The sequence below is a fragment of the Borostomias antarcticus genome (genome assembly GCF_949987555.1).
Source record: "Borostomias antarcticus genome assembly, chromosome: 4".
NCBI classification, from domain to species: Eukaryota; Metazoa; Chordata; class Actinopteri; order Stomiiformes; family Stomiidae; genus Borostomias; species Borostomias antarcticus.
This window is the reverse complement of record NC_140237.1, coordinates 19,258,037-19,278,085: the sequence shown is the minus strand read 5'-3', so window position 1 is coordinate 19,278,085 and position 20,049 is coordinate 19,258,037. Positions and strand designations below refer to the sequence as shown.

The 20,049-nt window shown below is 45.5% G+C and overlaps 1 protein-coding gene across 1 annotated transcript in view; it reads right to left on the bottom strand.

The window, feature by feature from the left end:
• The window catches only part of cpne7 (copine VII), a gene marked incomplete at both ends in the record, with an annotated part of 59,769 nt that overhangs the window by 11,810 nt on the left and 27,910 nt on the right, over nucleotides 1-20,049 (bottom strand). The window lies entirely within an intron of this gene.

Below are 20,049 nucleotides of genomic sequence, written 5' to 3'. Positions count from 1 at the left end.
AATTTTAGACCAATCTCCAACCTTCCATTTTTGAGTAAAATTCTGGAAAAAATTGTTTTCGCACAGATTAATGATTTCCTAGCTACAAGTTGTACCCTTGACCTTTTCCAGTCCGGCTTCCGTGCCCACCATAGCACAGAGACGGCATTAGTCAAAGTTGTAAATGACCTCAGAATTAATGCTGACTCCAAAGAGCTTTCTGTTCTTGTCCTCCTGGACCTGAGTGCAGCCTTTGATACTATAGATCATGCAATCCTCATCGAAAGACTGGAAAAGTGGGTTGGCCTCTCTGGTCCAGTCCTAAATTGGCTTAAGACCTATCTAACCGGTCGTGATTTCTTCATTGCCCTCGGTGAATATAGCTCAAGAAAGATCCCTATGACCTGTGGGGTGCCCCAAGGATCGATCCTAGGACCTCTACTCTTCAGCCTGTACATGCTGCCCCTTGGCAGTGTCATCAGGAGGCACAATATTAGCTACCATAGCTACGCAGATGATACTCAACTTTATATTTCCGTAACACCCAGTAACTACAGTATGGTTGACTGCCTTGTCAAGTGTATTACAGATATAAATGTATGGATGTCACATAATTTCCTCCAACTAAACCAGGACAAAACAGAAGTATTGATCATTGGAGAAAAAGCTGAAAGAGAGAAACTAGCTGCACACCTAAAAACTCTGGAAATTGTCACCAATTGCCAGGCTAAAAACTTAGGTGTCATACTTGACTCAGATCTTAACTTCGAAAACCACATCAAGAATATTACAAAGACATCCTTTTACCACCTAAGGAACATTGCCAAGGTGCAACCCTTTCTCTCTCAGGCTGACACCGAAAGATTAATGCATGCTTTCATCACAAGCAGGCTGGACTACTGCAATGCTCTACTATCAGGCCTACCAAAGAAAACAATCTCTAAGCTACAAATAATACAGAATGCTGCAGCAAGAGTCCTCACTAAGACTAGACGAAGGGCACACATCACACCAGCGTTAAAATCACTACACTGGTTACCAGTCAACTCTAGAATAGACTTTAAAATACTATTACTAGTCTATAAATCTCTCCACAGTCACTCACCAGAATATATTTCAGACATGCTTGTTAAGTACATGCCAAACAGACCACTTAGATCCTCAGGCACTGAACTTTTAACAGTTCCAAAAGCCAGGACCAAGAAACATGGAGAGGCAGCTTTTAGTTTCTATGCCCCCAACCTCTGGAACACCCTACCGGAGTGCCTAAGAAGGGCTGAAACAACGGAGGTCTTCAAGCGAGACCTCAAGACGTACCTTTTCGACCTAGCCTACAATCACTAGCTAGGACCCTGAGATACAGAAAGGCAGCCTCAAACCTACCTGTGAATCCTCTGTATACATTGATACTTGTCCTGCTATGCAATGTATGTATATCAAGTAGTGTACAGAAGCTGGTTATCCTGAAACAGGTTGTTTCAAGTTTGAAGTTGTGAAGTTTGTTTGAAGTTGTGTTGCTTCAATGACTCAGTGTGCTGAACCGTTTTTCTGTCTCCCCTAGTGTCTCTCTCTCTCCCTCCTATCCTCTAACCAGGTCCAGTGTCAGCTGCGGAGCTGTGGATATCGTAGTATTTAGTACACACACACACATGTACACACAAGACACACATCAGTCCACATCCGGCTTTGGCCTGGACCTGATGCTCTTAGCCTTTCTTGCTCCGAAAACTTAATTTAAACTTAATTTACTATTATTTATTGTTCTTTAAATGTTCTTAGCCATTAGACAAATATATTCCAGGAGCCTGCCCCAGGTTGCCTGTTTCAATATCTGTGTGGTCTGAATGACTCTATGTGCTACTAACCCTGCTCTGCCTTCCCTCTGCCTTCCCTCTCCCTGGTGCCTCTCTCTCTCCCTCCTATCTTCTAACCAGGTTCAGTGGATGCCCCACTGTCACCAGCAGACCTCACGAAGTCCGATAGATACCCCTGAGTCTACTGTGGATGATGTAGCATGTCCGTAGAATATTCTCTCTCCTATGATGCTTTTAGCCTCTCTCACTCTGAAATGTAATTCAATGCAATGTATTGCTTCATAAATGTTCTTAGCCGGTAGACAAACATACTCCTGGAGCTTGCTCGATCGCCTTGTTGAGAGGGGTCAGGGAAGAATTTTTACAGCTCACTTATCTGGCCCCCGGGTGATTACTGTTTTTTTGCTTCCCTCTGGAATATGTAGAGAGTGGGTCGTATGCCCACCTCCCTTGTTCTCTGTAAAGCGCATTGTGTTGCCTCTGGGTATGAAATGCGCTATACAAATAAAGCTTTGATTGATTGATTGATGATGGACAATGTGTTTGGTTAATTGTCTATGGCTAATTTTGGTTAATTAATGTTCTGCCCCCCCCCCCCCCCCCCCCAACAGCTTTCAATCTCCAGCTGCCCATCAGCAGTTTGTGAACAGCTTCTCCAACACATTAACAAGACAGTAGTGAAGAAAAACAAAAAACACTTTTAGGATAGTGAGGATGAGGGATGAGAGAAGAGCTATGGAAATAAGCCTCCATTTTTAGTGTTTGTTGTTGTTTATCTTGGATCTTTGTACTCCATCAACAGTGTTTTGTCAAAACAAAAAGCTCATTATCATTCATCAGCCTAATGCACACCACAGCCTATCGACCTGATCGGCCCACAACTTCTTAAAGTCGCCTCTGTTTTATCTGCAGTTCCTCCTCGGAGGCATTGGAATGCAGTCAATATTTTTCAAAGCTCAACGCAAGTGTCAAAAGAAGTCTATCAGTCCCTCTGCTGGGCTTATGTGAATCCCATCCCACAACAGTTCTGATGCTCGACTGTGATATCCTCCTGATTTCACGGGTCTGAGAGGCAAACAATGGTCCTCATTCCTAAACGCAGTTAAGAAAGAAAAAATGTCTACTTAACTCCTGGAAATATTGTGGCATTCCTGAATGGTTTCTTATCTAGAACAAAAAGGCATGGGGAATGAGGGTGTGTGTGTGTTGGGGGGGGGGAGTACACCGTAGTACACCATAACATAACCTGTCCGAGCTTCTCCCAGTCCCAAAGGGACAGGAGCGATGCCATTCACGACGGTCCCGCCCTTGATCAACATGTCTAACGCTGACTCCCGCTGGCAGCTGTGTCCAGCACAGATGACTCCACAGAGACAAGACGACAAGGACAAAAGATAATAGTGGACACAAGGGGACGGTGACGGGCAAGTCGCCGCCGCACAAATGTCCTCCACAGACACACCATTGAACAGGGCAACCGACGTGGCCACACCCCTCGTAGAGTGTGCCTGAACAGCCCCAGGCAGAAGGCGACCCCCAGTCTCATAAGACTTGGAGATGTCCTCACAAATCCGTTGAGAGAGATGCTCTTTGGATAGCAGTGAATCCACCTTCCCCGGGCCGTGGCAAGCCAACAACTGGGGGGTAGTTTGGACCACAGCCATGCGCTGAACATAGCGCGTTCAGCCACTGAGAGATGAGCCACGGATCCACAGACGCCATGGCCATCACCTCCGCTACCAGCTGATAGACCCTCCAACCACACCCTGGCTAACAGAGGTAGGATTAATCCCACTGGTGGGAAAGCATACAGCGAACGCGTCCACCCCCAGCGGAGGCTGGTCCCGCTGAGTCCGAGAGAACCAGAGGGGACACTTCGCGTTCTATCTCGAAGCGAACAGATCCACCTCGGCCTTCCCGAACCGCGCCCAGAGCTGAGCCACAATCAGAGGATGTAGGCTCCACTCACCTGGGTGAGGCCCGCCTCAGGACATTAAACCTGCCCTGACGTTCAGGCGGCTGGCAATGTGCCGCGCCGTCAGAGACCAGAGGTTGACATGAGCCCATCGCCACAGTTCCACTGCCAAACAGTGACGTGCCGGCGACCAGACTCCTCCCCGCCGGTTGATGTGAGCCCTGGCCGCACCAGCACATCGCGCCCCCTTACCAGGTGGGCAAAGATGCGCAACACCAACGACACCGTCTCTAGCTCCAGAAGGTTGATGTGGCGCCTTTCCTCAGCAGCCCACAAACGACCTACGGCCTGGGACAGACCTGTACCACCCCAGCCGTCTAGAGATGCGTCTGTGAAAAAAAAACGCAACGTGAGCCGACACCCTGCCTATTGGGACGCCGTGCGCTATTACGCACCGGTCCCTCCAATAGCTGAGGTCCGCTTCCAATGACCTCGGAAGGCGGGCCGTCCTTGAGAGGGACATAAAAAATCCTATGCCTCGTTTCTGTGCCGCCCCTAAATTGTGGAATGATCTGCCTCTCCACATTATGCCGGACTCACACTACAGGATATTTAAAATCCTAACCAATTTCAAAATCGGGTTACATCACGCACATAAGGAGAATCTTAACAAATATTCTTCTTGCACATCTCAAACAAGCACACACAGCAAGATTTGAAAATAACGGCTCAGCACACACTACAGGATCTTATCGTGCCCAAGGGAGCAACAAACCACTGGTCTCGCAGTCTCACTTGTAAAGTCGGGACGTAATAATCTTAAATATCAAACATGTTTGATATTATCGGGGCCTCCCCGATGGGTCTGCGAGCCGATCTGGAGGTATAAGATTGGATCTGTAAACCCCTCACATTACAAGATAATCTGGGCCGATCATCGGCCCCGACCAACGTTCCAGACCAGATTTCTCCTCCGAATGTCGGGAGGGGTGAATCAGGGATAAATCGGCCCAAAAATCCTGTAGTCTGAGCCCGGCATTAGACAGGCCTCTTCACTGTCTGGTTTTAAATGTCTTCTTAAAACCCACCTTTTTTCCCTGCCTTTGACATTTTGTAAGGCTTTTTTTTACCTATTTGTGACCTATTTGTATGTACCTTATGCCTGTGTGAGCTGTGTATTTATGTTTTTATTTATTCTTCTGTACAGCACTTTGGTCCTTTGTGGTTTTTATAGTGCTTCTACAAATAAAGTTGGATTGGATTGGATATAGTGCACTATATAGGAAATAGAGAACGTTTTTGAACACAGCTCATCTCTGCTCTGGAAATTATTTTGTTGAAAAAGGAGAAAAGTTGGGCAATGGCTAGATAGAAGGTATTTTGAACTGTGTCATAATTTATGATATATCGATATAATCAATTCAGACCTTGTTTGCTTGCCTGCTCTATCATCGACACAATGCACTACAATGCAGCAGCAGTCCTTGCAGCTGGTGGCGCGTGCCAGCTTCACATTGTATCAAAGCCACTAGCAGGCTACATTTGTACTGTATACTACTGGTAATGTTTGTAGCGTCAATTTAATTCATTTTGGAATATCAAGAAAAGAAGGAATAAAAAAGACAGGAGACCACTGATGTTTGATGGAGACCACTGATTAAAGTAACCTTGATGGTAGCAGGGGCACAAAAGCCATGGTGGCCACAGGGGGTACAATTTTTTTCGGGGCATCACGGCCAGACTGAGGGGCATCATGGCCGTCGTTAAATACCGACCCTGGTGAACGGCATTCCTGCCGAAAGGCACTTAATTCATAGAATGAGTAAGTGAGTCAGCTGTATCTGCATCACAGACAACCTGCCGTCGGTCTGCCCATTCAGACAAAACGGCAGCGTCTTGTAACACAAAGAATATTGTCGCCTCATATGCATATCCAACCTCCACCAGCGCGGCGCTTGATACCGCATGTGTAAGTGAGACACAATGAGACTCAGACAGCTCACAAACACTATGCCGAACGTCTGCATGCGAGCTAGCCGGCGCATGCGTGCTGTGAGAGAGTGAAAGTGCCGCTTTCATCTCTGACATTTCTTGGGAAGCTTGTCATCTCATTTGCATACCTAGCTGAGACTGTGACGTCCGCCAGATTCAGTGACGCGTGAGAACCAGACAGAGTATGATCAAAGACATTAAGCAGAGTAGCTAGGTGTGAGGTAGTCGACTCATGCATTTTGTGAGATAGAATGCAAACACCGCCATAAACAACCTCGCTCCCTCATAAACATAGCTAGACAAGACTGCCATCAAATCTCTCCTCTCACACTGTCCCCAGTGACTGGCGGAAATGTTTTAACTGCCGTGCTTGAAGCAGAAAAACATACCGCCGCTCAAACTGAGGACCTGACAACCCCGAAAATATACTCATTGCTCGTAGTGTGTAGCGGCTCTACCTGTCAAAACAAGGCAAGGCAAGTTTATTTGTAGCACATTTCAGCAACAAGGCAATTCCAAGTGCTTTACATGAGACATTAAAAGCATCAAGACAAAGTGCAACACATAAAAGGTAATATAAAACAAAATGCAGGAAAAATAAAATACATGAATAAATGTTACAGTGCAGTGTATGAATGAATAATTATTTGATTTAATAAAAAGTAGCGGCAAAAATAAGTCTTCAGTCTTGATTTAAAAGAACTGAGAGTTGCAGCAGACCTGCAGTTTTCTGGAAGTTTGTTCCAGATATGTGGAGCATAAAAACTGAACGCTGCTTCTCCATGTTTTGTTTTAACTCTGGGGACAGAAAGCAGGCCTGTGCCAGACGACCTGAGAGGTCTGGATGGTTCATAACGTAGCAGCAGATCAGAAATATATTGTGGCCCTAAACCATTCAGTGCTTTATAAACCAACAGCAGTATTTTAGTCAATTCTTTGACAGATGGGTAGCCAGTGTAAGGACCTCAGAACTGGAGGGATGTGATCCACTTTCTTGGTCTTAGTGAGGAAAAAAACAACAGGGAAGGGCTCCGCTGCCCGAATCGAGTTAATGACCACCACCAGACGGGTGAACGCTAGGGGTGTAACGGTACATGTATTTGTACTGTACCGTACGCTATGGGGCTTTCGGTACGGTACAGACATGTGCCGAGCGAACCGAACCGTAGTCATGTGCCGAGCGACCCGACAGATCATTCGAGCAGATCCCTTTCAGTAGTTTGACGTAAAATATTTGTCACAGTTGTGACAATGGGCTGTTTCTAAATCGACTCTTGTGAAATAGAGCCACACTTTAAACCTTTCACTCTCTCTGCCATCGCTTCTGTCACTGTGAAAACGAGTCTCCTCGCATCGCAGGTGTGTGTGTGCGCCCACCCCCTTTTGCCATGTCTGCTCTAATGCTATGGAGGACATTAGTCCCTTGTCAGAGATTAATATGCTGCCCAATTTGCTTCTATAATCTTGAAACTCATATAAACTGATGGAAAGAAGGAGAAACACTGCTTATGAGCACTGTCGTCAAGCAGGTTTCAGTGATGTTGTCAATTTCACAGAGGTACAAGTGTCTATTACTTCTAATCCACTCTTTTGAAATATTCAGGATGCATCACCAAAGCACAAAGGTGGAAACAGTCTCGCAGGTTCACTTCAAGGGAAGAGGAAGCTGCTTCGCTGCCTCTGTGGAAGCTGTTAATTCTGAAATCATGACTCAGAAGAAAAGGGAGAAAAACATACCTGATAAACGAAGAAAACCGTCTTGTCTGCTGTGTGAAGAGGGTCACAGATTGGAGATGTACCCCAAAATGGAGAAGAAGACACACCGAGAGAACATTGACTATAAAAGAGAACAGTGTTTGTTTCGAGTGTTTATCTGATGGACACGTGAGCAAGGATTCTCGTAGTCATTTGTCTTGTAAGTTATTTAACCTGAAACATCCAAGCATCCTCCACATCAATTCAAAGGAGAAAGAAATCAAATCAGAGGACACACAGCAAGAGATTTCAGGATACAGTGGTGCAGTCTCGCCTAAGACTTGTGGCCATTTAGGGGCCGGAGCACAGGATTGTGTTCTGCCAATTGTGCGATCAAGGCTACAACGGGCAGCAAAATGCTAACCACCCACACATTCCTAGATCCTGGCAGCAATGCCACCTTTTTCTCTGAGCGACTCATGAGGGAACTAAAGGTGAGAGGAAGAAATGCCAAAATTCTGTTAAGAACAATGGGACAATAAATGTTTGTCGACAGTCATGTCATCTCAGGATTGGAGGTAGCTGCTTCAACACCTACTTTGAACTGCCTGGTGTGTATACACAGTATAAGATACTCGTGAGAGCATTCCAAGACAGGAAGATTTCTGAGTGAGAACTCTGGAAGTTCCTGTCATTGATGCTGATGTGGAGCTGCTAATTGGAACTAATGTTTCAAAAGTAATGGAACCATGGGAAGTGGTAAACAGGAATGGTCAAAGAAGTACGAGTCTGGTACATCCTGCATCATGGCGTTCACCACCCTAAGAGAGGAACCTTGAGAGTGGTATTTGACTGTGCTGTAACCTTCAAAGGAATCTCACTCAACAGTCAGCTATTCCAGGGACCTGATTTAACAAATTCCTTGCTCTGAGTGCTCACAAGGTTTTGTCAAGAGCCTATAGCAGTGATGGCTCATATACAAGCAATGTATCACCAAGTCAAAGTGGCAAAACACAATGTCAATTTGCTTCGCTTCTTGTGGTGGCCAAATGGTGAACTGACACAACATCCTGCTGAATACAGAATGACTGTTCATCTGTTTTGTGCAGTATCATCACCCAGTTGTGCCAGTTTTGCTCTGAGAAAAATTGCTGAGGACAACAGTTACCAGCACTTGTTATTGACACCATCAAGCATAACTTCTATGTGGACGACTGCTTGAAGTCCCTGTCTTCAGAGGCAGAAGCCGTGGCCGTGGTGAGAGACCTAACAGCTGTATGCCAATTGGGAGGGTTTTAGCTGGTGAAATGGATCAGCAACAGCAGGTTGGTTTTGGATTCCATTGACATGGAACCAAGGAAGTTAAAGAACTGGATCATGGCAGAGGCAATCTCCTGGTTGAGAGAACTCTTGGACTACAGTCGTGTGCAGAAACTGACACCTTCAGGTTCAAGATGGCTGTCCAGGAAAGACCACTCACAAGACGGGGCATCTTGTCCGTGGTAAGTTCTGTTTACGACCCCATTGGATTTTTAGCACACTTCACCTGCCAAGTTTATGCTCTGTAGGTTGAGCTACAGTTGGGGTGATGACATTCCTCAAAATTACCAGCTGCAGTGAGTGGGGTGGCTAGAAGACCTAAGAAAGCTCAGCACATTCAGCGTGCTGAGATGCAACAAACCCAAAAATGTTGGACAGTTGCAAGTACCCAACTACAGTACATCACTTCTCGGACGCAAGCGATGATGGTTACGGCACAGTGGCACAGTTTCGTACCTGAGATTGCAGAATGACAAGGAGAAGATTCATCTAGCCTTCATTCTTGGAAAGGCACGAGTTGCTCCAGAATGTGACAATCCCAAGGATGGAGCTGACAGCCATTGTGCTTGCAGTGCGAGTTAACAGGATGCTTAAAGCAGAACTGCAATGACAGCTGGAAACGTCCATATTCTGGACAGACAGCACAGCTGTGCTAAAGTACATCAAGAATGAAACAAAGCGCTTTCACACCTTTGTGGCCAATAGGATTTCTGCCATAAGGGAAGCCACTGCTGTCACACAATGGAGGTATGTTGATAGGAAACAGAACCTGGCTGATGAAGCCTCACGCGGGGTTAAAGTTAAGTATCTTCTCACATGCAGCAGATGGATCCACAGCCCAGACCTTCTGTACAAGAACGAAAGACAATGGCCTATTAACATTGTGAATTCTGTGTCTATCAGCAGTGATGACCCAGAGGTCAAACAAAACCTCTCAGTCAACACTGTAGTTTTCAGGGATGCATCAAATGCAACAAGTATCGGCAAAGAGGTACAGAGTGCAACAAGGCAGCTAATAACCCATTTCTCTTCATGGAAAAGGCTGAAGACCTCAGTTGTTTGGTTTCTCCAGATGAGGAAAATGTTGCCGTTGTTGAATCAGAAGAGAAATGAAATACACACTTCTGTATCCAATAGTGGATGTGATGCAACTCAACAGAAGGACAAGTGGATAAGGAGATGCAAAAATCAGAGCCACACTGGATGGGCAAATATTGTCTCTGGGAGATATGGATACCGCTGAAAGTGGCATCATTCAGTACTGCCAACTAGAATGGTTCAGTGATGAAATAACTCCTTTGAAAATGGGAACATCTGGAAAAAATAAAAGCAGTCACATTAACAAGCTCGATCCCGTTCTGGAAAATGGGCTCTTGAGAGTGGGAAGAAGGCTCAGAAAAGCATAAATGCCTGATGACATGAAACCTTCTTGCATTCTAGCATTCTTGCTAAAGATCAGCACATCTCGACTCTCATTTTACATTACCTTCATGAGCAATTAGGACATTGTGGATGGAATCACCAGTGCAAATGCTGCAAGAAAGATCTCTTCCTGCGTCATGTGCAGACGTTACAGGGGAAAGTTGGCTTAACAAAAGATGGCAGACTTTCCAAAAGAGAGACATCAACCTGACCTCCCACCATTCTCAAAAGTTGGCGTTGATTATTTTGGCCCTTTTGAGGTTAAGGTAGGCCGTAGCATCGTTAAACGCTATGGAGTGATCTGGTCAGCAGGACAGTGCATCTGGAAATTGTGTATTCATTAGACACCATTTCTTGCATTCATGCACTGGGCAAATTCATTGCCAGAAGGGGCCAAGTAACACACATTAGGTCAGACAGCGGAACCAACTTTGTGGGAGCAGAACTGGATTTGAGAGAAGCTCTGTCTGCTCTTGATCACAAGAAAATTCAAAACTTGTTACTTCAGTCAGGAATGAAATGAAGTTTCAACACTCCAGTGGCATCACACCATGGTGGAGCCTGGGAAAGGATAATTTGCATGGTCAGAAAAGTGCTGAAGACTGTACTGTACAGCAAAGGGTGGATGATGAAGGATTGCCAACTCTCTTTTGCGAAGTGGAATCCATATTGAATGACTGTCCTCTTGAACCCTTGACTCCAAATCACCAACTCTTGTTGAAAGGCAAACTTGCTCTCCCATCTGGGCTTTTCGAGAAGACTGACTCATACACCAAAAGACGATGAAGGCAAACTCTATTCCTCTCAGATCTATTTTAGCAGAGATGGGTTCGGGAATACTTACTGTTACAGGAGCAGCAACGGTGGTCAAAAGACAAGAGAAGCTTTGTCACAGGAGATGTCATCGTAATGGACTCTAATGCCCCTCGCAGAGTCTGGTTGTTGGGGAAGGTACTGCAGACCTTTCCTGATGCACAAGGACTCATGCCGTCTTATTGAACAGGCTCATGTCAGCAATCCTGACGCAGAAGCTTGTGCTTGTGAATAAATATAAGATTTTTTTTTTTTTTACAAATACGCTAACTGTATGTTCATTTCCCGCATGTTGTCATTCTGTATCAAGAGATGAATAGGCCTACTATTTTAAGCCTCACAGCAGACATGGGCAAACATTGATTTAGGATACCTTATCTACAAACGGATATCTGTTTTTGCAAAATAATCCCTAGAATAGGCTAAATTGTCAGTTTTATATAAATCAGATCTGTTATCAATGAAAAAGGAATTGGTTGGTTCGTGTGTGAGTGAACAAAAGTCAAAATAGGAATTGGCTATGGAGTTTGGATTACTGAAAAAAAAAATGAGAAGAGGAATTTTACGAAGATCCATGGTGAACCGAGAATGGCTGGCCTATAGGCCTATGGAACACTGCCCTCGAGGACGAAGTTGGGTGAATGGATATTCTTTGTCCTTCTTTTAAATCAATTACTTCAATTATATTTTCTGTGAACGGTCAAATGGTGCTGTGGAGTACTTTGTCTTTGATTGTGCCTCATGTTTCAGCATGTTGAGCTCAGGTCACACATCACAGCTCTGCCTTGGTGTCAGGTTTCCTTCAGTGTTTTATGACACAATGCGAGTAGTGAATAAAAGAAAGAAACCGCACACTCTGGCTCTCAAAGCAGACGGTTTTTCCTTGTGGCCTTTGTCAAAGTCTTACAACACCCATAGGTGACGTACCATAAATAAGGCACACCCCTGATTACCATAGTGACTTTAGGGGGCATAGGTTATGCATTGCAACATTATAAAAAGATAATGAATATAATGAATAGACGTAATTGAATTTACAAATAGAGTTGTACAAATATACAATGCATAGTTAGCTATGATGATAAGCTCGGGGGCCTGATTCTATCTGCCCAGAGCTTATACTCCATGTCGCGCCTGCCTTGATGTCCTGGTTAAGAGCGTTCCACTCTTCCTGTTTGTGCAAACTCAAGATCCCCGAAATCTGGAGAAGAGCTCTAGTTGTCGCGATCCTTAAGCCGAACAAGCCTGAAGGGGACCCCAAGAGTTACTACCCCATCTCTGTTATGTATTCCCTTCAAGATCCTCTCATCTACGCCAGCGTCGAACCAATCATCAACCCGCTGCTCCCACAGGAGCAGGCCGGGTTCCGACGTGGGAGATCGACCGTAGATCAAGTCACTTTGATGACTCAAGACATCACACATAGATTTGTGGCTAAAAAGAAGGCCGGAGCCGTCTTCATAGACCTGGCGGCTTCCTATGACACTGTATGGCACCGCAGCCTGACCTGCAAGCTGCTCTGCCTGCTGCCGGACCGGCACATGGTCAGCATGATGGAGCTTGTCCGAAACCGCAGCTTCACCCTCACCACCGGTAGCGGACAGCGAAGCTTTAAGAATGCCGTCCCCCAGGGATCTGTTCTGGCCCCCCTCCTTTATAACATCTACACCTACAACCTACCGATAACAGTCTCCAGGAAGTATGTCTACACAGATGACCTTGCGCTGGTGTACTCAGCTGGAGACTGGCAGGGTGTGGAGGAGACCTTGAGACATGACATGCAGACACTAGCGGCATACCTCCGGGAATGGAGATTGAAGCTCAGTGAGGCAAATACTGTGTCGGCGGCCTTTCACCTTAACAACAAGGAAGCCAAACGTGAGTGCACATCGATGGAACACTCCTGCAATGCAGCACTGAACCAATCTTGGCATGACATTCGACAGGTCGCCCACGTTCTGCCGACACTTCGAGTCCCTGTGCAAGGAGTTAACAGCTTGTGTGGCGTTGATGAGACGACTGGTCTGATCAGCCTGGGGTGCCGGCGCAAAAACACTCTACTCGACCAGTGAATACTGCGCACCGGTTTGGTGTCGCAGTGCTCACACCCGCCTCATTGACCCGCCTATCAACGAAGCCTTGCGCATCGTGACAGGATGCCTGCGTCCTACTCCTGTGGACAACCTTCCCATTCTTGCAGGCATCCAGCCCGCTGGCCTCCGCCGCATAGGAACCACAGCACGTCTTGCTTGCCGGGCCGTGGAGCCTAACCATCTGCTCCATGACAGGCTCACTGTAATAGCGCAGCCTCCCCGGCGTCTCAAGTCGAGACACCCTTTTTTGCCTGCCGCACGGGATCTCCTGCAGCAATGCAGAGATCTTAACATCAGTGAGGCAGGATGGGTGGTCCACACCTGGCGTGCGGAGTGGGAGGCAAACACGTGATTTCAAACATGTGATTTCATCCCGGCCGCCGGTCCTTCCCCTCCCGGGATGGACTTATCCAGACCGGCGTGGGTGAGGCTTAATCGCCTCCGGACCGGCGTCGGACGCTTCCGCTCATCGATGCACAGATGGGGCTTGGTATCCTGTGCGGCGTGCGAATGTGGGGCTGAGGAACAAACTGCAGACCATGTCATCCAGGACTGTCCAATATATCGGGCACCCAACGGAATGCATAGCCTGACGGTTGAGGATGACGAAACAGTGACATGGCTCCTGGAGGTGTGCCCAGACATATAGACCGGGTGACCCCTCACCCAGGCTCGGGGTGGTCAAAGGATAGTCCCTCGGCCCTGAGCATGGGGGGGAGAGGACACATCAAACCCGACAAAAAAAACGAAGAAGAAGAAGAAGAAGAATGATAAATAGTGGTCTCAATCTATAAAATTACAGAAAGTGCACGAAGACAGCAACAATAGCAAACAATAACTCCTGTTTGTTCGTCCCAAAATAAGAGTAGCCTATTAATGATATTTCACACTGACAGCCCAGAATACTCTGATCCAGACAGTGTGTCAGCTTCACAGAGACAAGGGAGCCAGATGTGAGGCTGTGACTGCGGCTTCGGGGGTTGCTGGTAAACGAGGGTGCCATTATCATGTTGAGCTTACTGTTAGGACACGGTGGCACCTAACCGTTCTCACCTCCCAGAGACATGTAACAACACATTCTAAACGAGGGAGACGTGCCCAAGACTGGCATAAGTGCCCTCTCGGTCGGCGTGAGCACACCTACAGATGTGGGAACATAAGAATGTAACTTGACCCGCGGTATTCTAACAGGCGCTTTACGGCATTCCGCACCACCGCTCGCCTGCCCATAGGGGCGCAGTAATACCACTCATTGACCCATTGCTGTAGCTCATCTCGCACATTAGATGAGCCTACCGTTCTCAAACTCCTTGTTCTCTGTCTGGTTGTAATTTAATTATTACGAACAAAGCCTATCTATTTATAGTTTCTATCTCTGTAACTGTCGCCGGATCTATATCTGTTAACTGTCGGGACAAGTAGAAGTTTAATACATTAGGCTGAGTGTTCTCATGGAACATGGCATCAGGACGAGTAAGATGGCTAACGGAGATGACCAGAGATGTGTTTGAAATGGTTCACTCACTCCCTCCCTATTACCATGGATGTATTGAGTGCGACTCATAGTGAACTACATGGGGAATGATTTAACAGTTTTGGGACACTACATGGAATGTAACTGCGTAAGATATTCATGACTCAAACAAGCAGACGCGCCGATCACTGATGGCAGCAGGTTGAAATATCAGGTAGTATTCAGGTTCCATGTTTAGTTGAATGATAAATCCCATATAAATGGTTGGAATTCTAATGATGTGCAAGTGTGATTTTGTCAACATTAGTGCTGTCTGCTAATAGCAGCCTGTGAAGCTGCACGATAAGACCGTGATAGCAAGTTAGCTCACGACAGCAGCTTCCATAATATTAACGGTAGCTGTCGGTGGCTAAAAAGCAGATAGCTAACTTTACAACGATGATTCCTTAAGCTATTTTGATTTTGATGCTATTAGTTTAACTTCTGTTTCTCGGGCAGGAACGGAGACGAACTCGCATTAGCAGCAAAGCAGCTAGAGGAATGATCTTAACATTAGCTAACTGCTTTAGCTACTGCTAGCTACCGTCTTCTTCACTTCTCCTTCGGTAAAACATGACACCGTTGTGTTGTGGTATTGTGGAGGGCTTAGGCAGAAGCAGGAAGAGAAACCACTTTTGCCCCATATAAGTAAAATAATGGTCTCATAAGCATTTTCGATTGTAAAATTGTGTTCACTTGTTTTAGTTTGCAAACATATGCAATTTTCTTAGCATTCCCAGCTTTGTATGTAGTTTTAATGTGAAAGATACATCTTGAATGCAGTCAAGACAAATTATTTTGCCTCATAACTTTTGTCAAACCCCCTGGTTCCAGTCAATTGGATTATAGGCTATAGGCTACTTTCGTTTACAATGACGTTACCTTATGAACACAAATAACTTAATCTATAGGCCTACATAAAAACAATAGCCTAAAACCATGTTTATTTACAATGTATTTCTTTTCATTGATAGCATGCCAATAGTTGAGGAAAACGACGCGCGGTCTCTTTAGCCCTGAGACCATCAGGCAGGCAGCTCAGGAGGTCGTTGAAGGCTATATATATTATTATGATATTATGTCTAATAATACATTCATTGAAAGTACACAGGCTGATCAACTATACGGAATTGGACCGAGGAGTGTTCTCATATGGAACTAGGCTGCACACGCCCGCCCGCGACAAGAGCTGAATTGTAGTCAGCTTTCCCCGCTGCGCGCAGGACGCGTGCGTCCCCCGCTGATCCGAGCGAGAACGCAGGCGGAATGTCGCTCCCCGTCTGAAACGGCCTTGACTCCTGGAATCCCAAGGTCTTTCATATTGAAATTCTCTTGATGGTCTGGGGATGCGAGACGTGTTAAGGGAGTGCATCAGTCGTGAGCCTTGACAGTAGGCTACCAGCCTGCGCTGCGCTCAGAACAAAGTTGGATGAATGGATGGATTTATCGGAATCCTGGAAAATGTTTATTGCGCTCTAAAATCATGAAAGCATAAATGTAAAAATGCAGCAACAGAAGTAGTCTAGATGAGATGGTGGTTTAAATTAATGGCAACACATAAATTGAGACATAAATTGAGACTGGTGATAATGCTGATAATCTACAGTAGGGCCTACCTCTGGCTGAGTTCATGGTTACAGCCATTCATCTCTTACACATGGGCCTATACAATACTTGCACAATCTACTTTGGACGTTAATCCATCCATCTATCAATCAAACTAGCGAATTCAATGGCCGGTCATGGCAAAGCACCCGCTAACGCAGGCTACCCCCCTCCCCACGATCCAGGGCTAGGAAACCGGTTCATCCAGTTTATTTGAATATAAAAGCATTTGGGGGGGGTGGGTACAATAGTCTAGTCCATGTTCGCTGGCGAGTGACGAGCTAGTCAGATGGCGCATGCATGTGTGGACATTGTAGGCCGATTCTGTAAAACCTAAAGAATAAAAGTAGGCTACGTTCAACATTCATTGGAGTGGTCCAGTTGGATAGGCTAGTCTAATCTAAATAAATTGAGGACCTGTATTTTCAGTGTTTGCTGGTAGTGGACTGCATCGATCAATGCAATGACTCTCCATGTTTTTCAGTTTTACCCTTTTCATCAATAAAACATCATTATTACAACCATGTCTCATTGATTGGGAAGGCATTTAGAGCTGCCGGTCTATTAGCCTACATTCGGACTCAGAGGATGACATAACTGTTTATTGAGAAACAATTGGCTATATAAAGAAATACCACAATTCATGTAGTCTAGATATATTACATTATGGTTATACACTTTATGGTAGACTGCCCTCTCGCTCGCTAAGCAGGCTACATTGTGGCTGTTTTGTTCATCGCAGAAGCCTATAGGCTACACATTAAAAAAAAAAAAAAAATTATATAGACCTAGAAGGAATCAGAATATGTGGAAATTTAATTTTAGCCTATTTTAATACAATTCAAATTCTGCTTAAGAGGGAATTATTTTCAACGGACATTATGACCTGAGCATAATTAATAATTATCTAAGTTAATATAGGCCTATGAGAACGCAACGCTTTTTATGATAGGCTAGGGGGGTATTCTTCTGTGGACACTGCGAGGGGCGCCGCAGGTGGCTGTTTGGACGCCAGAGTGCGCAGCTCTTCAGCCAACTGGAGGATGTCGCGTCTGGGGAGGCTCTGCGTCTCTCCACCAGTCCCCAGCGAGTCCAAGCTCCCCCAATGAATAATACTTATTTATAATAGCCTACATAGCGCGAAACTGTGCATATAATAGGCTGTAGCCAGCGCGAAACTGCGCATTCCCTATAGCCGTTCATTGAACAGCTGGCGGCCGGTATATTCAAGATCATTCAAATAACAAAATATCGTGTATGTTTTTTTCATTTATAATTTAACAATAGGGGGTGCAACAGAACACAATTTTAGGGAAAGTCATTGACAGGCGGACTTCAATGTTTTATTAAAATATAGTTATGTGCAAATGAAAACCCACAATCGTCCTATGGACCTTACCCCGATTTTGGAAATCAGATAAAGGCGTTCACAAGACCATTTCAATAATCGCATTATTACAATTATCGGTTGATGTCTCACTGTCAAACCTGCCGCTATGTACAAAGTAGTTAATGTCCGGATATGATTGGCAATGAGTGATCATTACTCATGGCGACTATTTCAATTTTGTATGGATCCACACCTCCGATCAAGCTTATTTTTTCTTTGTATCGTGCTGAAGCCATATAGCCTACTGCGCTCAGACTTGGTTACATTAGCTGGTGCCCTGTCTTCAAATTTACTTCCGGGGTTTACGAGTAGCCTACCAGTTGAATGCGTTCCAGAAACAAAACGCAAAACCCTCACGTTCACCACATCTTTACTAACAAATATATTTACAATACTGTTATTTTGCGCATTTGACTTAACAGACACCACGTCTTGACCCGACGTCAGTTGCCGAGATAGATAGGCTACTGTAGGCCTAGATATATTAAAGGTGTTCGTAATAATTAAATTACATTGAGATGGAGAAAACATGTGTTTGATAACAAGGTAATAATAACAATTAAACGTTATTTGTATAGCCCCTTTCATACAGATAAATTCAGCTCAAAGTGCTTTACAACAGAGCATTTAAATTAAAGAATGTGAAATTTAATGATGCTTCATTCGTAGACTATAGGAGAAAAACACTGAGCCCAGCCTGCTAAATCTACTCAAAGACGCCACCTGGCGGTGGTGAATCACTAAAACGAAATAACACCCGTCTGAAATCCCACGAGATTTCCAACGGGATTTCCCTGCCAAATACCGCGAGGTGAAATGCTGCAGCATGTGACATTTCTAACTTCCCACATCTGTACCAGTTCTTCCTGGTCACAACGCTCATCAAGCCCAAAACGTCTATCTGCCAGTAGACCGAGAGAGAAATCTTCATGGTCCCTGGACATTTGGATTCATGATAAGTTGAGCAGAACTATTTTATCCCGAGTGCGAGGTTCAGATCCACACCACCTCCGCTACACCTCAGAGCCAAAGGGGTCCAGCTCCCACAGCGGATCCCCTGCCAGGCCTCTCTCTATCCCACAACACTTGACACCAGACAGGCGCGTGCCACGTGGAGCACCTGAGAACCCGGCCCGACCGAAGAGGACAACCCACACTGGGATGGCCGATGTAGGCGTCCAGCCCGGGGCACGCAAGGACAGCTTGTTTACACGCCCACGTGAACGGGAGTGATTCAGCTGCATCAGAGGCATCCTGCAGCAGAGGCAGCCAGGGTCTGTCTCTGTCACTCAGGTCCTCTCCTCTCTATACTATTCTAGTATTATACCGTTGCTACTTTTTAAATACAGTTTTATTTTACTGTTTGTGTTTACTGTCTGTGTGAGGAGCAGCTCTCTTTCAAGCTTTTCTAGTTGTACATGGCACCCGTATCTTGGTCGAACTTCAACTCCTGCTGTTGTCTCCCCTATGCCTCTATCTCCTGCTAATTACAGTAGGCAGACAGCGGTCGCCTCCCATTCACTAGGAGGATAGCGAGGTACTGTAGCGTGACTTCACCGTGTTCATCCTCATTTGGCTTTGTGCCTATGCACTGTACACAAGGATCTCTACTACAAAATGGAGCACATAAAAAATATATATGTATATCAAACAAACATTGAATTAGTCATTAAAGGAATTCCAATGGAACACAACGTGGTACAAACATTAGAAAAAAAAAAATGAAAATGGTTTAATGGATGTCATTTAATAATGCATGATCTCTTAAACCTCCCCTATAAACCCCTGCTGTGCCAAATCTCCTGGCCCTGCGCCTCCCCCTACTCCTCCCCCTTCTCCTCTCCCCTTCCTCCGCTTCTCCCCTTCCCTCCTCCACCTTCCCTTCCCCTCACTCACCCCCCACAAAAGGGGGGTTTTGCGAGATCTCGCAAAACTTACTCATCAACATTTACCCATCAACTTTGAAATGTAGCCTACTTCCAGGTGTAGGCTACTTCCAGGTCAGAGCAGGGACCACTGACACTGGTTAGCTATGGTTAAGCACAACATTTACCCCTCAATAATTCAGAGAGGGAACTTGTTTCTGTCTGTTGGTTCAACCCTGACCCTATAGCCTTAACTCTGTGTGTCTGTTTCTACCTGTGTCAGTAAGACTACTGTGCGGGGAGCCGAGGGAGCTATGGCTGCGCTAAATGAGACATGAGCACCCCTGAAAACACGATTTGTGAAATTTTGGGGGGTCTCGGTAATATTAACAATAAATCCTATTTTGGTTGTGCATTTTCTCAATTTGCTGTATCATCATCATCATGTGTAATGTGTAAAATTAGTCTATTTTGATGTGGTTGCTTCTGTGTTAAAGTAAGCCCACTTCTCCTAATTGCAGTAGGCCTAACTGTATTGTGTCCTTATTACTCATTTATTATCTTTCTGCAGTAAGCTATGGTTATTGTGCGCTGGTTAGCCTACACCAGACCAGGGCGTGTGTAGCAATCACC